This window comes from Copidosoma floridanum, unplaced genomic scaffold (assembly GCF_036245765.1).
Source record: "Copidosoma floridanum isolate Cflo_tuat_1 unplaced genomic scaffold, Cflo_Japanese_pri ptg000025l, whole genome shotgun sequence".
NCBI lineage: Eukaryota > Metazoa > Arthropoda > Insecta > Hymenoptera > Encyrtidae > Copidosoma > Copidosoma floridanum.
In genome coordinates, this window is record NW_028321902.1 from 3,292,914 (window position 1) to 3,316,158 (window position 23,245).

General features: G+C 34.7%; 2 protein-coding genes across 4 annotated transcripts in view; one reads left to right on the forward strand and one right to left on the reverse strand.

Annotated features, from left to right (window-relative positions):
* LOC106642379 (uncharacterized) overlaps positions 1–23,245 on the reverse strand; it is a 113,473-nt gene that overhangs the window by 43,846 nt on the left and 46,382 nt on the right. The window lies entirely within an intron of this gene.
* The window catches only part of Cadps (calcium-dependent secretion activator 1), a 41,331-nt gene continuing 30,888 nt past the window's right edge, over positions 12,803–23,245 (forward strand). For all 3 annotated transcript variants that reach the window (XM_014357129.2, XM_089595527.1, XM_014357132.2), the window contains exon 1: positions 12,803–12,930. The gene's annotated coding sequence lies outside the window, so the exon portion shown is untranslated. The remainder of the gene's footprint in view (positions 12,931–23,245) is intronic.

A 23,245-nucleotide genomic window follows, 5' to 3' on the forward strand; every position in this document is an offset into this window, starting at 1 on the left:
AAATGCACTGTAAAAAAAAATAATAATTTGAAAATCTATGAAATAGTTTTGCTTAAATGAGAGCGTAGTTGGACCGGACCACTTCACCTTACCCTTTTTTAGACATTTTTTCAGAAAAAATTACAGTTTAACATGTAAGCTTATGTATTATTAAGACGGAAGATGGTCTGTAGAAATTTTAAAAAGTACAAAATTAAATATAATAAAGGACCTTTACTTTGTTCACTTGTAACATTTATATATTGTTTTTAGCCTGACATGAGCGATGATTATTGCTATAGATTATAAATATTAATTAGCATTAAGAAAAAAATTTTTTTTTTGTACTGAAGGATTTTCTCCACTTATAAAAAACAAATCTCATTTCCTTCGACAAATCCACCAAAAACATTGTTCAATTTAAATACGGATATTTATCTATAAGTATAAAATCCTTGTGCATAATTATTATAACCAAAACGTCTAAATCTCAAGTATAGGCATGTATACGCATACAAATACGATACCTACAAGCGATAAATGGCAGAACTTTGCAACGTTGCTACATGTTTGCGTCCCCTTCCTTCTCTAAAAAAAATTTCCCCGCCAACTGTGGTAAACGTCCTCCATCTACGATAAAATAAATCTCACCCGTGACATATTTTTTACAAACTTAGAAAAGAATAGTATAAACAGTATATAGGTAATACCGTAAGGTTGTGTTGTTGATGAAAATTCGCGTGCAAAGAAGAAGGAGAATAACAAGTGCGACGAAAGCTTAGTGATGCGTGAGGTAACGACTATACACGGAGTGACGAGGAACAAGACAAAACACTTATGTGACGAAGTGAGCTCCGCGGGGTAGCGTGAAAGTAGAACACGAGAACGGGAGTGTATGGGGTGGCTTGCTTGCTATATTACACGTGTACTTACGCACGAAAAATGGGTGAACCAACGGTGCATAGCTGTGAGACATGAGATTGCGTTTCTAAGTAGTTCCCTCGATGTACGAGACTGATATTACATGGAGAACTTTTATAATCATCCTTAAGTTTTTCAAGATTCTCCGTCTGTCTATTATACATTTTTTTTTACTTCGTATAAAGTAATGGAAATTGGGTTTTCAACATGTGAGAGACAGGGATCGAGATGTTACGTATTATGAAATATCATAAAATGGAATACTTTGTTATTATGAAATTTTATTTACGTGCATAGGATTGAAAAACGATACGACTCGTCACGCCATGTTTTTTCTGATTTGCTAAGTGCAGTTATCTGAAACAGCGCCACCTGAACAGGAAAAAAAGGCGATGCTGGATAACACGAATACAAAAACTCTTACGTGTTTGTTACAAACTTTGTTGGTTGATTTTTTAGTTTTAATGCATTTTTGATACTCAAAGTATGGATTTTCAGTGTTAGGAATTTGCATTAAAACTACAAAAAATAATTAAATAAGTTCACAGCCAACAACAGGTTATGTAGTTGTGTTATTCATCATCGCCTCTTCTTGCCATGCAGGTGGCGTTGTTTTGGATTACTGCACTCAGCGAATGGGCGTCTTTCGTCGATAATCTGTGACTCCTCTGAAAAGCTCGTCAACTTTTCTGTTACAAATCAAGACCATAAATTCATCACACATTCTCTTAAAACATACAGGAATGATGTAAATTTTAAAAAAGTCGTAGATTGTAGAAAAAACAGTGAATTTTCACTGTTAAACATAACCTCACTCTCTCACATCGAGAAATTTAAGTATCTCGAGTATCTGAAACATACGTATAAATATCTTAGTGCAGGTTGGACATTCCTGTGTCTGAATTAAAATGGCATCTTTATGACGTACTCGAATATGTTTGTATATATATTTTAGTACGTAAAAACTCCATCTTGATTCAGGCACTGCAGTGCTTTTCAAAGTCTGCCTGCGGAAATGCCTTATTCTTCGAGTAATCACGAGTTAAACATTTTCCGAGTTTTTCGCCTTGTATGCAATATTTAAATTTTACGAAATATATATAAGTGTCCTTGTCCTGCGAAGACAATCTCTTTACTGTTATATCGTTTCCAACAATCGCTTTTCGCCTCGATTCTTGCTATTTCCTACCCTCCAAAGGAAAACTAGGATCAATTACCGTTTCATCGTACATTTTGCTCGTTTCTTTCTGCTTTACCCGGAAGAGGGGGATACAACCCGCGTAAATAAGGATTAACTGAGGCAGATAAGAGAAAAGTGTATTGCGCAAAAAAAAGGAAAAAAAAAGAAAGAAACAAAGAAGCGTTTGTCCGTCGTTTCCGTGAGCTGATGGTAATGGAAGGCCACGCATGTTCTTGAATCTTAACGATTGGTTTCGTGTGCTAATGAGTACATCGTCATTTGGTAAAACAGTTGAGGTAGTCGTGAGCTGAAAATTTGGAAACATTTTATTTACTTTCGTTGTTGTGATTATCGTGCATAAAGGACGAGGTAAGGAATTGACAGTGACTTTTTTATGTATCTTATAACGAATTCCAGATAATTTTCTTCTTTACCCTGATGCATATAAATTCACTGTTCAAACTAAGAAATAAAGAATCCATTGAGAAATTCAATCAAATTCAAAAACAATTTTTTTTTCTTCAGTATGAAATAAATTGTTTTATCTTATTTTTGGCGATAAGTTGAGTAAAAATAAAATCCATTTTTCCTATTATAATAAAATAATCGGGCAATTTTTCCGACAGAGGCGAATTTAAGAACCGCAAGGTCGCCCCCATCCCCCTAACCTGGCGAAAAGGAAGCTGGACTTGGACCCGATAGCATTGAGGAATTTCAAAGAGCGAGGCCCCCCTGAGACCAATCCAACAAATCGTTGGCTCTGAGAAGAAGCGTAAGCAAAGAAACAAGATAAAAAAGATATAATAAAGCAGTACAGTGGAGCCGAATGTCGATCGCCCGGGGGTAATCGTAGCAACGACATACGTGGAGTAAAAAACCGAAGGTCTTCGACAAAGAAAAAAAAATATATGTACACGTATACATGTATGTGGGAAGAGAGAAATAGCAGCGAATTAAATCGAAGAAGAAAAGTCAAGTGTATGTACATACGAGCGTTTCAGGCGAAAGCTCATCGATCGGTTAGCTGCTGCTGCTGCTACTACGACTTGTACTCCCACCCCCCGTTTTGTTAGAACAGCTGACCAAACCTAGATAGGTGTAGGTATATTTTTGTGCACGTATTTGCTTTGTATCTGAATCTACGCCACTTACGGGAAAATATCTATTGTATTTGCTCACAAAATAGATGTTTTTCAAACAAATTTTTTGTTCATTGAAATTCAGAATTGATAAAAATATTATTTTTGAAATAAAATAGGGACTTAGCGTTTTAAAAAATTATCTGGTAAATCAAAGATACGTTGACATTGAAAAAAAAACCAATTTCATGGATGAAGTTTTTTTTTTTTTTTAATTGTAACAGGTACTTTTAGTGACACTGATGTAGATTATTGTACAAAACAATTTGCTAAATATTGGGTTATATCATATCATGCAGCAAAATTTTCAAGTCCCTAAATTTTTTTTGATGAAAACACAAAAGTTTTTTCATGCTAATTTTTTCAAAAACCCTTTTAAATACTTTTTATTATATTGTATATTATAAAAAATTAGTACTTAAATTTTGTGTGTTTTTTAAATAAATTTTTTACGAAAAAATCACAAAAGTTTTTCCTCACCTTAAAAAAAACAGTATGTCTGATTAAAAAATAATGTTTCTTGAAAAAAATTGTTTTTGATCTAAATTTGCTTAAAAATTTTTTGTATACATAACAAACAACACTCGGTATTATATAAAATAATAACCTTTATACGTTACAACGTCGATAAAAAATCCATAAGCGTACATCATGCTATGTAATTCTAGTACTTTTTTGCATGCAGAGGGCGCCATCTCGCGTTATTGCACTAGGCGAACAAAAAGCTCTTGTTACGCTGGCTCGTGCACTATTTTATTTTCTTTCACGTGCTAATGACCTCGCGTGTATGTGCACGCTTAAGACACCAGTATTTTTTTCTAAGTGTTTCAGCGTTGCGTATAAGTGATGGGTGTGAAGCTTTCACTTGAGGAAAAAAAAAACTAGTCTTCGCTTCGGAATAATTCCACATCGTTTTTAGTATAGTAATTAATGGGGTTGATATCGTTTTTTTTCTTGGGTAATGTTCAAGTAAAAAAAAAAAAGAAATTAAAGACAAAATTTGTATTTAACTTATGTTTACTCCATCAGCCAGCTTACATTTTTTCACCTGAAACGAGATTTTGATAAATATTACGTTTGAATCTTCAAGGTAGCGTAAACATCCGAAAAGAGAATCCTGTTTTCTTAACTTTCATGATGAAAAAAATACTTTAAAAAATGTATACTCATACATGTTTATTTATTTAAATCTTATTCTCATTTTATTTGATTATCTTTTATTTAATTATTTTTTATACTTTAATATTATTGTTTTTTTTCCTTCCTTTTTTTTTTTAAGACACTACTGCGCATAGGTTTAATTGAATACCTTCTTACAGTATTATAAGTCAAACGTACGAAAAACTTAGGAAAAACATATGGTATTAACCGCGATTGTATTTGTTAATCAAATTTAAGTACAATGATGTACGTTCTTCGTGGCTAGCAATAAATAAATAAATAAATAACGCAACAAAAAAGTCAAAGCTAAGCCCTAATTCTTCTTTTCCCGCAAGGTAAAGTGCAATACTGCAGGGACAAGTGGAGTACATCCCGTTTAGGTCAGACGCGCGCGTGTCATATGTATGCGCACTTGATATTGAAGTTTATCGGATGACGCAGGACACTTTTTTTCATTTTTTGTACCCAACGACACTGTGACGTCGAGGACAATATCGCACGTGCATTGTCTAATTAAGAGGTCGCTTCCGTCAGATTTTTGATGAATCGCGAAATTCAGCGAGAGATACGATCTATTTTTCTTTTTTTTTTTCATTAGGAAAGTTTTATAACGGAAGAAATGTGATGAGAACTAATCCTAGAACGCGTTTAATTTACTGTTTTTAATTTTAATTCATTTCGCTCTAAAAGTAGCTATTACTGCTTTATTTTCCTTGATTTAACGCACTGGCTCTTAAAAAGTCTGGTGAAAAATACAAGATCATAGATGATAAGTTGAAGATTAAAACTTTCCTTGGAGCACATATACTTCCTCGTAAAAACAACGTACCTCCAAGTAAGTAAATTTTACCATCGCAATCTTGCGAGGATTATTTTTCTTTATTAGACACGTTTAATTATCTCAAGAGCATACATGAAGACGACTAAACTATAATAATTGGAGCGCCTGCTCCTCGGCAACCCAATACACGAGAGGCCAGAACTTTGCTAGCTTGACTGGCTCTTACGTAGGTAGCTCGGACGTCATCCGAGACAAGTTTCTTTTGTACTCTTTTTATTTTCGCCTCGTCACGGCGATTTCGATTGTCAACGTTTTATTGGGAGGGAAAAAAAATTTAAGAATTTCGCTTGGAGGGTGTTTGAGTTCGGAAAAGCTCATTTTGTATTAAATCTCTCGATGAAAAGTTTTTTTTAAGCGAAATGGAAAAACTTTGTTTTCGTAAAAGCAAGAAAACAAGTAAATATACAGCGATCGGTTTCTACCGGAAGAAAAAAGAAAGAGTTGTTACCACGGACACCCCAGTTCAGAGGAAACGTCCGATTGTCCAAGTGTGTCTCATCGCGATGTTAAGACCATTAGGCGCGACGTATTGATTTTTTTTTTTTTGCTCCGCGTCTCGTCAGTCAACCACGACGACCGAGAAAAATTAGAAGGCTACAAGCTGTCTTATTGCTGATGTCTGCGGTTTCGTTGCCACTCGACTTTCTCATATTTCTCTTTCATCTTCTGCAGCCAGCCTATTTCGTTTTTGCGGAATTGCCAATTAAAGAGTCTTGATTGTGCTAAATCGAGAGCAAATTTTCTCTCTTTGTTTTTGCTTTTATTATATAAGGCCGTACATTGGGTACAACTTATTTTCTAAATTATTTATCAAATCGTTAGATTAAATTTGCAGTCAAGTAGTTGGTTTTTTTTTTCATCTGAAATCATTGTCTAATGATTTTGTAAATGTCATAAAGATAATATGATTGTTGACGTTTCCACGATAAAAGTAACACTTGCTTTTTTTTTTAAATGATTAATTACATAAAAAGAATTTTTTAAATAAAAGGAGAGTTTCAATTTTTTTTTAAAGCAAGTTCCAAGCGCCAGGCGGTTTCATTTAAGATTTAAATGGGATTAGTAAGCTCCTTACAGGCTTTAAATGGGGTGATAAGAATTTCGAAATTTAGTCTAGTTGAGGCTTTTTACTGAAAATAATGGTTTTACGTAATTTTCTATAAAAAAAAAAAACATTATTTTACTGCTAATTAAAAATTGCCACGAAAATAATTTTTCTGATACATTAATTTTGTGAAATTTTCGTGTGCGCTATCCTTTTGAGGGTTTAACGGTTTCAACCGAAATTAATAGAAGTATCAGTTTTATCCTCATGGGGTATCAGTCAAAATTTTAATTGGATCAAAAATTAATTCATAAACTTCTACGGCTCTGATATAATTTTTGCTGCAAAAATTTTATTAAAAAAGTTAATATAACTATTTAAATCTTAAAAATTTTTAGATTAGGTTACATAAAAACTCGATCAAGGAAAACTGAAAGAAGCAAAAAATGGAAAACAATCGAATTTTCTTTACTTTTTTTCCTATTGTACAAGGTACTTATTTTTGGCTAAAAGGAAACAATGTCTTCTAAAAAGACACCAAATTTTTTTTTAAGTTTCATTTTTTTCGGAAAAAGAATCGACACATTAAAAAACCATGTCCACCTTGATCTAGTATACTTATACACATGACGCGACAAGTACTCAATATTCAAACCAGCAAAATTAAAGCATCTAGTAAAAAAAAAAAAAAATTTCTTTCAACAAATTAAAAAAAACTAGAATCAGCCCTCATTCCAACTACGACCAATCTAATTGTCCGCCCAAAAAAAAAAAAAAAAAAAAAAATACCTACGTATCACCCGATCTTTCGCTCGTACATCATCTCGGAGCCGCAAAATTACTCGATCGCACTCATGCCACGCATAACCCTCCCGTAATCAGACAGGCACTCATACAAAGGCAACAGACACGTCATATCGATCCAACCGGACGCGCGTTGTTTGAGCAGCTTATCGAGAGGCCAGCCTGTGTTGAATCGATGATGAAATATAAAAAAACGGTGCACATATGTACCGTATTGCGTATGCATGGATTTATTATCATACAATTTCGGGGTGCCAAATAAAAAAAAAACAAAGCCGTTACCACCCTTAGCTCTCCCCGCGGCGGATACGTCGATAGATAGACGGATGACTTTGCGTATAAATAAGAGGAGAAGGGGGAGAGATTTGTGTATCATGTGCGGGGTTATTATGTATAGGTAGGTGTACATCCAGTGGCTTTGAACTTGGCACAGTTTTCGGGCGAAGGGGAAGAGCGAGATAGATAGAGGTTGACTAATGGCTCGTCTGATGAGGGTGAGAGATTAGGGATAACAGCGTCCTTCGGATAGTGTCTCTGTATTATTCTCTCTCTTTCTCTCTCTCTACATGTTGTGGCGTCCTCGTTTATGAGGGCTGGTGGGTGTTGTAGTTTTTTTTTTTTTTTTTTTCATGACTGATAAAACAAGGGGTTTTGTGATGGTGGTGATAATTTTTGTTTTTTTTTTTTTCAAATGAGCTTGGGGAGAATCAGCGAGTTGTGAGTGAGAGGTATACAATCGGGTGTTCACGGGGTTACTTAATTGTGGAAGAAATATTTTTTTTTTTTTCAATTAAATCTCTGTATTCAGTACATTACTTTTTGCATTCTCCTTTTTTATTGTTTTATTTTCATAAATTTGTTGACTTCTTACTGCTATGGATGGAAAATACCATTCTCCTTATTTTTTAAGTCTTTGTCTTCCAGATCATCCAGGTATTTTTCACTACATCATGTGTATCAATTTCAATGACATTGATTTATACGCTGACTGGAAGAATCGAAAAACGAAACATAATTTTGCATAAACTAATTTTTGCAACATTACTATGCGCATACAAAATAAACCAGAAATTACTGAATAACTGTAGGTTATAATAAAAATAAATTATGAAAAATTTTATAAGATTTAAAACGTAATAAATTTAACAAGTTAGCCTTTACTAGGGTACAATGCCATTGAAAAGCGTAAACCATAATTTTATGGTGAACGTAGAGAAGTGATTCGAAGAGAAGCTCATCAGAATCGGTGTCCGATTTCAATACTTGCTGTTCGCTCATTGGAACTCTTGCCAAGAAGTTTTCAATGAAATAAAAAAAAAGTTTGCCTCGCTGTATTCAGAGTACCCGAAGCGTCGATTCCCAAATGAAAAGTTTTCTTGAAAAAAAAAAAAAAAAAGTAAGTTAGTCGAATGGAAAAGTAATCAGAGGTGAGAGAACTTTACGTATCAGTGGCTAAGAAGGCACTCGTCGTCTCTGTAAGAGGATCGTATCTCTTATGTTTTTTTTCCGTCACCTCTAATCGCACCTACTTACTTCGTAGGCTTATTGGCTGTGGGGAAGAAAAACGTCGAGTTCGTGATGGGAAAACAGATGATAGTCGAGATGGTGGAGTAGCGTAGTGATGTTAACTTTTTCAAGTAAGTACTACTTGTGACATTTAACGGGATACTTTTTTATTAAAAAAATTTTTCAGTTTTCTTTTTTTTATGTATATTACTGTTATCTGACAACACAATCATTTGGAAAATCACACATTGTAAAAAAATGTTTTTAATTTAAAATAAAATTAGGTACAGTTAATTATGGGTTGATGTTAATTTCTGCTCAATTTTCGTTTTCTTTGAGAATTCTTATTCGAACGGCAAGGCTGTAAATTAAAAATATCGACTTCTTTTATTTTTCTTCTGTTCAGTTGTCAATTTTTCAGGCTCCAAATTTTTTTTTGCAAAACTGTAGTAAGCACGCGAAATTGCACGTGAGGATACATTTGCAACGTCATCTTTTTCTTTTTTTTCATAATTCAGTGTCCAAAAAATAATAAAATTTAAAGTTTTCCAATTCGTTTGATGGCACTACACCAATGTAGTCGAAAAAGTAATAACGTTTTTTTTAGAATTTTATGAAATTATTGAAAAAAAAAAAAAAATTGCAGTGCCGAAATTACCAGCAAAATTGAATTATTGGATAAATGAAGCAAGTCAAACTGGAAAAGTTAAACTGCTGATTCTGGTTTTCCCGAGCGTCAGTAACACGTAGAGTGTAGGATGAGAACGCAATGTATTGTTGGAAATTTTTGCGTGAAAATTCTCGAGATGAAGGAGAGCAAGCGTTACGTGATTTGAAAGGAGCAGGTGGCGTGAGCTTTTTCTGAAGGGGAATTTCAGGAGTTTTCTTTTGCCTCGACGGCTCCACCGAGAAATAGTTCCAGCTTCTTTGCTACTTCCCAACTTGAGAACTTGAGAAACAGGAATACGCAGTTGCATTTTTCTCGTTCAAGCTACACTTTACATGAATTTCAAAGACAATTATTTTTCACGTGGTTCCTGTTCCGAATAAAATAGTGATTTTTATTGTAAGTTTCGAAAATAGTTCGTTAATTCACACACTTGACAGTGGTACATGCCATATTTTTAAAAATAATACCAAATGGTAGTCCTGTATTAACGAATGAAAAAACATTTTGTTTTACGACAAAAAAATAGGTGCTGGTAAAAAAAATTGCCTTAAAAAAAAAAATTATTGCAACCAAGTCGGGAAAAAAATTCACGATTATAAGCACATCAGTTAACACACACATATAGCACCAACGCACAGATTCACCACTAGAAACTCGTTAAAAATCTAAGTGGCTGCCAGTGTTTTTAATACACAATTTATTATACTTGTAATCTAAAATGCACTTGAATTTTCAATGAATCACTAATAATATTTTACATCAACAATTAAATACATCAGCTTTTTATGGGCACCCATGGTCGTACTAAAACTTTAGCCTTCACCCATAGAGAAATTGCATTTCCACAACATAAAAAACACAGGTTGCCACAGCCATTAACCCCCTACCCCTCCCGCCAGGGGAGAAAAGTCGTATGAAATCGACCGACTGCGCTTCTGTATTTGCTATTTTTCTCTCGCTGCGCTTTCACGTTTACACGGGCAAAGGGAAAAACCTTATCGATGTAGGGTTGACTAATAAAGCTCTTAGCTCGACGCGCTTCCAGACTTGAGTGCGTGTGGTCACTTTCAGAAGGGTGTACCTTTTAACTTGAGAGACGCAGGGGTGTAGTGTTACTATCCCAACGTTATCACGTATTGGGTAAGCGCGTTTCATCTCCGATGGGAGGTGGGATAACGTGGAAAAGGACTAATGGATTCGCTGATGAGACTCACTTTTGATGTGGGCTCGTGGAGAAGTGAGATAAATCAAGGGGTCAGGGTCAGAGAGGTACATTAAAGTATCTACCGCCCACGCGTTGGCGATTTTCGGCTTTGAAGTGGCTGCATAAAGAAATTTATTTTTATTTCCCTCCCCCCCCCTATTTTTTTAGTATCACGAATTCTTTTTATCTTTTATCTTAAAGAATCTGGTTTTTGTAACGTAGTACACAAAAAATAAATCCTCCCTTAGCTCTAGCATCGCGTTTTTTCCTGGGACTTGTGCGAGATTAAAGATAAGGTTGGTATTGTTTGTCTACAAAATGAAAACAGTATCGAGACAGTAAGTGATGGCAACTGAAAGAATAAAAAGATAAAAAAAGCACGGGAATTATACCTCGACAAAATTATTTGTTGAAGATCTTGGATACCTTTTTCCTATTTATATCACTAGAGCGATTTGATAGAGATGACATCACGTTGTACGATAATAAAAAATGAGTACCCATATTTTTCTTACGCAATTTTTTCTTTTATAATATATTTTACTTAAATTTGCGAAAGTATAACTTGCGCATTAAAAAATCTCAAAAAATTTGTTTTTTTATACTATTTAAAATTTTTTTAGGATTGTCCAAAATTATTGTGAGTAAAATTTAATTCGCAAATCACAGATAAAAATAATATTATTTTAAGCTGCTTATTTGAAAATAAAAAGAAATTGATTTTTTTTAACGTATAAAGGTATAAAACTTAATTAACGATTTCACAATAAGGTCAATATCCAAATATACTACAATATTTTATATACGACCGCTTCCCAATTAGATTCGATTAAATTCCTTTCACTGTATTAACCATTGGTAGTAAAAAAAAAAAAAAAAATCAGCGCGCGAAATCCCTTCTCGTACTCCCTGAAAACGTACGCAAAAACCACGACGAAAAGCATCTCCACGGGTACATCTCGCGAAGTATAATCTTCTTAGCGTTTGCGTATTCGCGCGAAATATAAAAAAAACTCATCCAAGAACGTACACCACAAACTTATCCTTTTTCTCCTCTGTGAAAAAATGTCCTCACTCGATAACAAAGCTGCACCCACAGTGTGTATACTATCTGAATTTATAAGCCATTGCTCCAAAGTTATAAACGTTAATTTGTACAAAAAAGGGGTAAAAATTTAATCTTGTATAAAAAATTATTGTAGAGATGGATAGTTCATATTTGCGGTTACTAAGGAAGGTAACGTAAGTACAAGTCTGTCGAATCACTAATGTATCTGTTAGAAAATATTGTTTGCCATTGTGCCACATCCACATTATAATTTATGTTGTATTATTTGTATTATAGTTATGCGGATATTTTATAGTACACGATCGAGTTTTTTCATTAATTAAATACAATAAAAAACACTTAATTTTTTTAATCATCATTTAACAGGGTATAATCACATCAAGTAAAATCACAGAAGGGCATGGCCCATAAAATACGTTTGGCACCGTCATCCATTTTTGTTAAAAAAAAAATAAATAAAAGTAAAAAACTTATGTGTACCTTTGAAACAATGGGTTTTCCACCACTTGACATTAATGTAGTGCACAAAACAAAACATGCAACAACAATCCCCGTTAAACAAACACCCCCGGAAAATCTCCTCTACATAGTTATATTCGACACCCGCTGCTAATCCCCATTTCGCTCCAAATACAATAGCGGTTACCCCCCCCCCCGGATTCGTCGACTCGATCATTTTCTTCTCCCTTCGCTCCTCGAGTGCAGTATTCATCCCAAACACGAACGAGACAAAAGAACCTATACAGAGCGCGAACGACAAAAAAAAAGAAACAGCGTGTACACACGATACTCGAAGCAAAAAGAGGCGCCCACGTACATGATATAACGATAGTTTCACGTGCGTTGTGTACCCCCCCTTGCGTACACCCCTATACTCCACCTGTGCGTCCTCCTTGTCCCCCGGTCTATATATATATATATGTATACATCGGTGTCTCTCGTTTCCACCCGCGAAAGTTGACAACGCAGGCGCCCAAAGACGCGGCTGCGCACTACCATGGTTGGGGGTCCACCGCTGGTACACCACCAACAGCAGCGGACAGTCGTCGGGCTGCTCCGTCCTGGCAGTTCGCATCTGCTCCCGTCTACTCTGACAAGCTTCTTGTTTTTGGCCTCATTTTCTTTTTTTCCTTTTTTTTTTTTCACGTTCCCAAACGACCGGCTCATTTGGATGAACAAAAAAAAAAAAAAAAACAGGTATACGCCGGTTCGTCGTGCGCGCGTTCCTCGTCCACGAGCCTATCATTTGCATTGTTTTTTTTTTTTTTTATTCAAGGAAAGCTCGCTCGCCGGTGGTGGTGAAATTATACTCCTGGGACGGGGAAAAAAAAAGTATCGTTGCCGAAGCGAAAGAAGAATCGGTGGCACGTACACGCGCAGCATGAGGACGAGGAGGCAGTGAGCCGAGGAGGTCAGTGTTTTTCATTAGCTACGTGATAGTGCGAGGGAAAAACAAAAAAAAAAAAACCCAAGGGGTGAAGTATAAGGTAAGGTAGGTTGAACGAGGTTTTGCGAGAGAGAAAGAGGGGAAACCCCAAGTGGAGCGTTCCATGCACGCATGAACAGGTGATCCTCCCCCTCCCCAGCATTCTACGCTCTTCCCATCCGACATGTCGCAGCTTTTTTTTCTCCTCCCCTCTCCCACAATTGTACACGTACGAGTGCTTATTAATGGTTCTTTTAAAACAAAAATTACCCAACACCCTCGAGTCTCTCTTTCTCGACTTCTGGGCTTTTCTCGTCCGTAGGGCAGGGGGGATGGGTAAACGCATCCCTCGGTTAATGCGATTCCGATTCGACTTTGCGTGAATGATGCCCTTTGAACGAGCGACCGTGGACAAAAAAAAAAAAAAATAGAGGGGGTCGCGCACGCGATCACGCATACATACGTGTCGTATACATTGTTAAGAACAGAGAAAAAAAGCGGTGTCGTCATCGTGTGTTACCACACCCGCGTAGAGCGAAGGAAAAGGGAAGCTTCCTCCATACAATTATGTCCGTCCGCTTTTTTTTAACCTTTTTTTTATTGTTTTTTTTTTTTATTTTCTTAATCGTGTGCTCAAACGGAGAGAGGTAGCGATAGCAGCTGAGGAGGTGTATACACGGTAGTGGAGGGGGCGAGGTGGCCTATGTGTGTGTGGTGGCTTCGAGACTCGCTCGTGTGCTTGCAAGCCTGCCTGCCTAGATCAATAACGGCGTCGGCAGCGCCGAGACCGGCCAGCCTGCGAGCCACGAGTTGGGTTGTATATGTATACGTACGTTGGAAGGGAGAAGAAAATGCCCCCGAGCCCCCCCCCCTTTTTTTTCGTGTAACAAGAAAAAAAAAACGAGGGGGGACAAAGCAGCGTTTAAGGAGCATTTTTTTTTTTTGATTTCAACGTGCGTAAGTTATAAATGTGTGAAAAAGGATCTTTCCCCCCATACGTCGCGGTTCAATGGCTATGAACGGGAAGTTTTTCTCTCCACCTCGCGGTTTTTGCCCCCCCCATTGATGACTCGGTTTACTCGTTCTATTCTTTTTTTTCTATCTCTTTCGTGCAGGTATATGCTTTTCCTGTCCCTTTAAGTTTTTAAAATGTATTTTACGGCTAGATTGGTCATCGTCGGCGAGGAGTGCAAGTGTCTTTTTTTTTTTTCTTTTAATAATTGGCTTCTCGTTCGTTATGAATGGATTTAGGTGGAGGTGTTAGTATCATTTCGCACAAGACGTAAAGTATATAGATCGATTGCATTGGTTTTTTTATCAAAATTTTTCTCAAAATCAAGTTTTTTTCTAGTAGCTGTACGAAATTCAATTAAAATTGCGATATGCATATAGTACACGGCAAAAACGCGAGCGATTCAATTTCCCCGGTTTTTACATATTAAGACGTTCAATCAGCGCTGCGCACACGCTGCGGCTGTACCAACTTTTTTTTTCTTTTTCTTTTTTTTTTTTTTTTTTTTCTTCAACCCTCGCGTGTATTATATTGTAGGAACTATACGCTTACGGACGGTTTTTCGCGTGTATATGATGCATTTAATTATTCAAAAACACGTTTCGCTGCTGCGATGTGTACTTTCAGAGCACTGGGTTTACGTTTACTCTGTTCATGTTTACGGATTAACGATCGAGCGCATCTCGAAAATGTCACGACCAATTTTTTTTTTTTTTTTTTTTTTTTTTCTGTAACTGATGTGTTAACATGATGAAAATTTTTTTTTTTTCATTGGTGAGGTTTTTTTATTATCTACTTGAAGAAAAGAACTGCAGTAATTATTACCGTTGGGTCTACGGTAAAAATGTCTGCATTTTTGAGGTCAGAAAAATTTTTCACGCCAATAAATATTCTTCTTTCGATAGTGCGAGCCGTCTCGGGACAAATTTCTCTCGTGAGAGAGAAATCGAATGTGTGTGTTTTTCAATCGCTCGAGTTGGGCTCAAAGGCAACAAAGATATACGTCAGTCTTTTATCGTGATCTCGCTTTCCCTCCCATTGTTCATACCAAAGTGTATAGCAGTAACCATACGTACATGTGTCCTCACCGTGGAAGACAATGGCAATTTTTCGCTTTTTCCATTTTTTTTTTCTTTTTTCTTAATAACAGACTCCCAAATCAGATGGCAGAGAGATGGTATCTGAATGCATTTTTTTTTTACACTACAACCTGTCGTGGTGTTTCTCGTTCAAGTTCGCGTGGGGTATTAATTTTTTTTTTTTTTTTATCTCGTTGCCGTCGTTGCGGCAGTTCTGCGGTCGTTGTTGTTGTGCTTCAATGGGGTAACTCGAATCGGCTGCAAAAACACGTAAACTTTTTAACTCCGCTAATGCGTCAAACTTGGTTTTAAACGCGAAGAGATTCATCAAAACGATTTCTCGGGATTTTTTCATTCGAAAACTACCTACCCGAGTCGAAACTTGGCAAACGGGGAGCTTTGTGTTGTGCTGAAGTAAAAAAAAAAAAAAAAAAAAATTTATTCTTCAACTGCACAAAAGGTGCGCTCGTGCACTTCTCGCGAGACATTTGTAAAAAATCGTGCACAAAGAGTCTTGTTAGCCAGCTTAGAGCTTTTGCTCATTGAGATTTGCAAACAACATTTTGGAGAACGACCCACGCAAGGGGTTGTTAAGTACGTGCACGCGAGCCTAGATGTCGAGTGTGGGATTCAGTGAAGGTATACTGGGCATGTCCTTTGACATTAATGGAAAATGTATGAGTTTGGCTTTTAATAAAGATTTTTTGGTTTCGATACTTATAGGACAATTATTTTATTAGTTTTTCAGTAGTTTGAAAACGAGTTTTTTTTTTTTAATAACCATACTTACAACACAGTCGTTGAAAAAAATTTTTTTTTTTGAAAAAAATAGTGCTATATATTTTAGAAAATATATTTCATTATTAAGTATTTTAAAAAATGTTTGGAAAATTTTCTTCTGAATTTCTTATTGCCTTCTTTGTATAATATACACATTATTTTTGCAGGAGAAAATTTGGTTGCATATCGTGTTATATAATACATATACAGAAATTGAAACAAAAAATTTATTTTTCACGAAAAAAAAAAAATAATTTCTAGGTCTACTTATTGCTGTAGTTGGATTTTTTCACGTGTAAAGCGTTTGCTTCATGTTACCATAAAAATAAATCCAAACAATTTACGAAGAAAAACAAAAAAAAAAAACGAAAATCTCCACCACCTGAAAGTCCAAAAAGCGCTTAGCCGCAAAACGAACTTGTTGTTCAAGAGGATGATTTCAAGTACTTTCGGCAACAACACATACACGAAAAGGCACACATTCTCGAAAACCACTCGTGAAAGTCTGCAGAATCGAGTTCCCGACTTTCTGCCTATTGTTATTCCCGCTGGTTTCGAACTGATTCGAGATACTTTGGTCGCTCGTTAGCCCAAGAATGAAAAATCGAAAGGCACATTTTTTTTCTAGCTCACGACTGCTTTGAAATCGCACCTAATCTCGACGCGATGGAGCAGGTGATTTATCACGCGAAAAGTTGCTGCGGGGAACTTTTCACGCGAGCGAAAACAAAGGGAGCCCCAAACGTGCTTATTGACGTTTACTGTCAAGAAAGAGAAAAGAGCCAGCACAATGTGGGTTCTGAAATTTTTTTTTTTTTTTCGTTAATGTCGTTGCATAAAAGTATGAGAGATATCCTGAGGGTATTCAGTTTTAAAAATAATTTTCAATGATCTTGTGAACGTTTGAATTATATACAAAGCCTAATAATAATGACTTTTAATTGGTATTTTATTATAAAATATTGTTTCTTTATTACAACTCTGTATTAAATTGACAGAATTTATTTTTTGAGGTGTGTTTATACATCAACTAGACGTTACGCGTGTTTTTTTATGGTATCAAAATTTTCATTAACTTTTTCATACACGATTTTCTGTAAAAAGTACAGTGCAAAAAAAATTTTATTTGGTAAATTATTGCTGAATCACTGCAAAAATGTGGCTTAAGACTTGGGAATATAATATTTCAACTAAATGTTTTCTTATAATGCCTTTTCGAACTGTAAAAAAAAAAAAATTTTTTTATAATAATATTCTTGCAATCATACAATTCAAAATTAAACACTAACTTTAGAAATCAAAATTTTTATACAACGGACGTAAATACAAAAAGCAATCGCTGAAAATGCATACATCAATTCTTTCTTTGAAAGACCATGTAATTATAATTTACTTGTAAATAACGAAAATGCTACCAATTTCCTTCAATTCATTCGTACTCCTATTTCCTTTAAATTTTATTCGTTAGCCTTATTTTATTACATTTAAAAGAAATTTCTCGAACCATGAAAATATTTACTGAAATAATGCCAAGTAAATATTATTTTAAAACAAGATAGCATTATTTTACTTTGAAAATATTTTGTTTATGATAAATATTTTCTTAAAGTAAGAAAATATTTGAATTCAAAAGATTATTTACCTGGAACTATCTGGTTTTTCAGTAAATTGATTTTGATTGAATTTATCTGAAAGGGGTATTCTACATTGTCGAAAAAAATGTGGTTTTTCAACGAATTAACGAAGAAAGTTTCAAAACAAAAATACCCAATTAAAAGTTCGACCACATTGTCTTTGATACCAAAATATTTAACAACAAAAAAAAAAAACCTCATGTATCAACAATTCTACTAACACTTGAAATCTTATTGTGACGGTAAACATACTCATAATTCCAAATGTTTTACCATTCAAAAAATAAGATAACACGTTTACCCACAAGACCCCGTAACGAAAGCCACCCCAGTTATTTTTCTCACCCCCTATATAGCCATACCGAAAAAGAGCCCCTCATAAACCTTCCCCCCCCCACCATTTTTTACAAAGAAAAAAATCCTCGCCAAGTATGCCCCGTAAACAAAAAAGAATCACAGCCAAGAGGATTAACGCAATCTCCGCAAAATAAAAAAAAAAAAAAATCCTGGACGCAACAAGGGGCTCTCCCCGGGACCTCTTCCACTTATCCGTCCCCCGAAAACACCAATCAATCCCTCGAAAGCCGCTCATAAAACTGTAAACAACGCGCAACGGAGAAAAATCGGACGCAGGTATATAATGTACGCAATGTTATACACGTATATATATATATCCACACGAGATTCCGGAAGCTGCGCGTGTGATGGGCGAACGAAAAATTTCACCGAGCTGTGACAAGAATAAAAGTCGACGAGTGTAAGAGGATAAAGGAAATATATATACCTATATAGGGAGAAAGCTCTCTTGTCGCGGTCGATAGGAGAGGACACGCTCGCGCTGACCCAGAGAACCGTGTGATAAGTCACTCTCACGTGTGTATATGTATATTCTTATATTTTTTTTAACATTGTATATACTGATGAAAATGACTTGTGACGTAAGTGTTATGTGTGTGTGTGTGTATATACGAGCGTGCACACAGGTAAGAAAGAGACGCTGCCAGGCTCTTGTTTGCACGACGAGCTGTAAAAGATGCACTTTGCTCTCTGCATTGATTTTTCTCCGCTTATTCTTTTCTTCTCTATGCATGCACATACTCGTTGAATCCTCTCTTTCTTTCGGCCTTTTCCCTTTTTCTCCCGCGTTTTTTTTTTATGTATTCGGGATGCGCTCTTTTCGGGAGGTGCGGGACGAAAATACATGTTACAGGCATGCCAGGGATGAGTCTAGGGGGAGATTCTTCCTCTCTCGGGACTGGCGCGGAACGCTATGTTGCGTCGGAAATTTCGTGCTCACTTAAAAAAAATATATAATTCTTATTTTTGGATGTTTGGTTTTCGGCTTGAGAAATGGAGGGATATTATTTAAAGTGTGTTTTTTTCTTAGGCGAAAAATCCGCAAGACAAAAATGAAATGTAAATGTTTTGCATTGCCAAACGAGAAAGTTTTTTTTTTTTGCCAAACGGTTGTGGGAATTTATGACATAAAAAAAATAAGGGCTTCATTTTATTTTGTACAGTAAAGATAGAGAAAAATTAACCTTGATAGCCTTTTTTTTAATATTTTTAATAGATTTTTACTAAGTACGAATTGATTTTTAAATATCTAATATTCATTATTCAATACCTTTTTGTCAACTAATACATCTTTTTATAATCTATCCTGTGGTTTGTTTAAAACATTTTATGTAAAAACAGTTAAGTTAAGTTTCTTAAAACTATGTACTTGAATCCTGGGGCGCGATCAAGTTTTTTCTTAAGCGTAAAAAACCGACATTATCAGAATTTATAAATTTATAAAATAGTTCTTAGGAATAAAAATTGGTTGTTCATTAAAATGTTGGTCTTAAAAAACGTTGCCAGTAAGTTTTACTTTTTAAAAAAGGTGGGTTTAAATTTTAAAAAGTGTGAAGAATGATCTCAAGGAAAATATTACCATGTGTCATACACCACTGATATTTTCCATAAAAATTTAAGACGCAACTCTGTTGGCACACATTGTGTTGTTTTCCATCGATGTTTCCTAAACTTTTATGAATAATTACTGTTGTAGAAATATTCCTCCTGTGACATTTCATAAAGAATAAAATCAAACAAACTGTTGGGGAGAACATACAAGTAGTAGATAAATAAAACACGCATCACAATAACATCGTTATCACAATGACGTTAAAACTTCAACAACGATAATACGAATGTGCACGAATTTATAAAGTATCGAGGGAGGGTACATGAATGAGTGGATACGATGTGGAACACGCCATATCTACGCACCTTTGCGTATCGGACGTTATGTATTTTTCAACTGTTTGTTCTCACATACGCTTAAGCTCTCGGTAAACATAAGTTCGTTATTGAAAGTTTGCATGAAATCAATAAATGCTCATGCGCTATTTACTCGCTTGTACGATTACATATATATATACCTTGAGTTTAACTTGTGCCGACAAACATGTGGGCGTGTACCGGTAGTTATACGTGTAATGAAAATCGAAGGAAATAAATTTTCCATTTCCACGGACATACGATACCTGCGCTATACATACTCTGAGAGAAAAAAATAATAAAAATTATACAGAAATTTCACAAAAAAATTATCATGTTGCTTAGTAAACCGGGTGCTAGCTGGCGAAAAAGGAGAAAATTGTTATTTTTAATAGTAGAAATTATTGTTTTAACAGTTTAAATTAGAGTTTAAGTAGTTAGAATTATGGTTAGAATAGTAAAAATTTCCAAGCGGGAAAGTAAAATTTATTAACCAATCATTTTAATGTTTTCTGCTTCAGCATGATAATTTTTACTGTTCTTACCATAACTTTCACCATTTGAACCGTAGTTTTAACTGTTAAAACAATAATTTTCACCATGAAAAGTAATAAATTTTTTCCTTATTTGCAAGCTTGCATCCGATTTACCGTGCAGAATGGTAATTTTTTCTGGAATTTCTCTACAATTTTTATTACTTTTTTCTCTCAGTATATAATCAGTGTTTGTTTTTAACATGATATTTTTGCTCCAGTAGTTCAACAAACTCTCATTAAATTTTCCTGGGTAGAATAAAATTTAAACTTATTAAAAAAACAAAGAAATACGTCACTTATCAAATAAATACCTACTAACTATAATAAATTACCTCTGCTGATCCACTGGGGAGGGTGTGATGGATTTATATTTTTATCAACAATTTCCAACTGTTTGCAGCGTTGAACTTTAAATGGTTTAAATTTTTCCGCCGACGCGAAAATCCGTCAGAGTTAAGGCGACGGGAAAAACGGAAGGAAAAACTTTTTAAATGACTGGACGGGAGGTGGAACTAGTCCCGAAAACATTGGAAATTTTTCACGTACATAGGTATAAAAGCACGGATGGTCAAATGGGGTCACATCAGCTATTCCCGGGTGAAATGAAAATCCAGCCGCGCGGCCGAAGGATTTTTGCTTATGTCGGTCTTGCTACGAGCGGTTCTCATATTGAATATCTCCCGCATTCCGATGGTCTTTTGTGCGCGCCCAGGCTGACTTTGATGCATTACCCGGAAATGAAAATTCCGCGTGAACCACCTCGTGGAGCGACACTGGCGTATTTTCGTGCTGAATTTTCGGCTTCCGCGTTGATGGTCGCTTTTGGTTTTTACCAACTTTTTGTGTCTGTGGGTCCAAAGTATGACTCGTTTTCGTGTCATGCTCATCCATGCGTACTATGGAACTTGAAGTATAATTTTTACAAAAAGAACGTGGATGAAAAATGTGAAACTTGCAAGCAACTCTTGGACTTGATTTTTTTAACAAATAATTTTTAATAAATTTGGACTATTTGTTTTAGTTTAGTGATATAAATGCCCAAGTGAAAAATAAGTTCGTATAAAAAAAATTAAAAATATATGAATGTGTTTTGAATAAAAATAATAAGGAAAAATAAAAATGTTTTCTGAATATTAATGTGGTTCGATTTTTTTCTAATATTGATAGTACTCAAGTAAGCCAACGTTTGCACAAAAATATGCGTATTTTTCTGTTAATGTTTTTAGTTTAGGCAAACGATGTTCAATATTATCTAAAGAAATATACAAACTCATACAACATAAAATTTTTAAAATACTCTGAGCGGTATTGAAAAATAATTATTTTACTTTTAATACAATAATTTAAATAAAAGCTTTCAATTCATCAACCTATCGAAAATAAATTATCGAAGAAGCAAAATAATACGCTGGCGTTTCATAAAATTATTTTTAAAATTATCTTCATTGGAAGAATAAAAATAAATTAATAACAGTAATTTCTATTTGGTTGCTAATTTTTAAGCAGTTAAACTAATAATATTCAGGATGTGTGTTTGAGAGTCTGCACATACATTAAAAATATAATTGCAAATGAGAGGAATAAAAAACAGTTCATTCCATCCAAAATTGCCGACTTGACTCTTTTGTGGTGATGCTACATAAAAGTGTAGAACAGTCAACACGTAATATACCACACATACCGAAAGCTAGTATATATAAATAATCTTTAATTACACTTCAATTTACTCTGGCCCATCCCTTATTTGCACTAGCCAAAAAGTCAGCGACTTTTCAAATTAGACGAATATATTACTTTTGAGTGTGTGGGTGTGTGTATACACTACACCTTACGTGCATGCGTACATTGCATACGCGTCACTTCATACTGAGCAAGTTCAACATAGTTAAATTCTGTACTTAGTGGCTTCACGTTTGAGGCCTTCATTCCCCTTCTGTTTTTCTATGTGGTTCTAAGCTTTCCGTTTTTCCTCTAAGTAGTTCAAGTTTTCCGAAACATACTTGTATCATAAATGATAAAGAAAATCGTTAGTAAGAATCAAAAAGTTGTTCAAAGAAATTTGTTTTCTTTATTTTAAAAACTGTATTATGAATATAGAACGAGCAAATGAGATTAAAATATAATGTAATTAATGTGAAAATTCAGCTGACTCGATCATTTGATCATGCATTTTTTAAATTTTTATCAACAAACATAAATGTATTCTAAATACAAAAGGGTTTCATTTGTGCTTTAAATTAGTCTGTCAAATGCGAAAAAGTTTTTAGTTATTCATTTATCAGAAAGTAATGCATTTCTTGTTTGATTTAAAATGAAGCATTTTTAATTTTATAAATTAAATAACAAAAATATGTAAATAAGTTTACAATGTCATGATAAGGAATCTAAAATAACGTGAACTAGATTTTTTCATGAAAAAAAAAGCTTAAATTCGTTACGAAAAAAATTACGAATAAGTGTTTTTAATATTTGAAAAAAAAAACAAACAATACCTAGTAGTTTTGAGCTAAACTTTTGATTAAAGTTAATTTAAATACTGTACAAGTAAGCGTTTCCTCAGAATTTTTCAAGTTCAAATTTGTTTAATTAAGATAAAAAAAAATCCGTACGAGTATTTTATTTAAAATTTAATTCAAAATAATAACTAAAAAAACACATTGCGTGCGATTTTAATTAAAAATTTAATTCAAACAAACCATTTGAAAGCACTTGAAATTGCTTAGAAATATAGGTCATAGCTTTTCATTCGACACGACAATCCCCTTGTAAACCGGAAAATCGATGATTCCCCTTAATTGCCAGTCTTTTTTATTTTGATCCACGCCAACTTAATAAAAAAGTATAATAATTTAAAAAGGCTCCAATAAAGTCGTTCATTCGGACTAGCTACTTATTCTAATTAACGTAAACTTCGGTGCTGTTTCTTCCTCTTTGCCATTCGGTAAAGAGCAACAAAAAAAAAAGTTTTTAAAAAAGTCAGGACGAGGGAAGTAA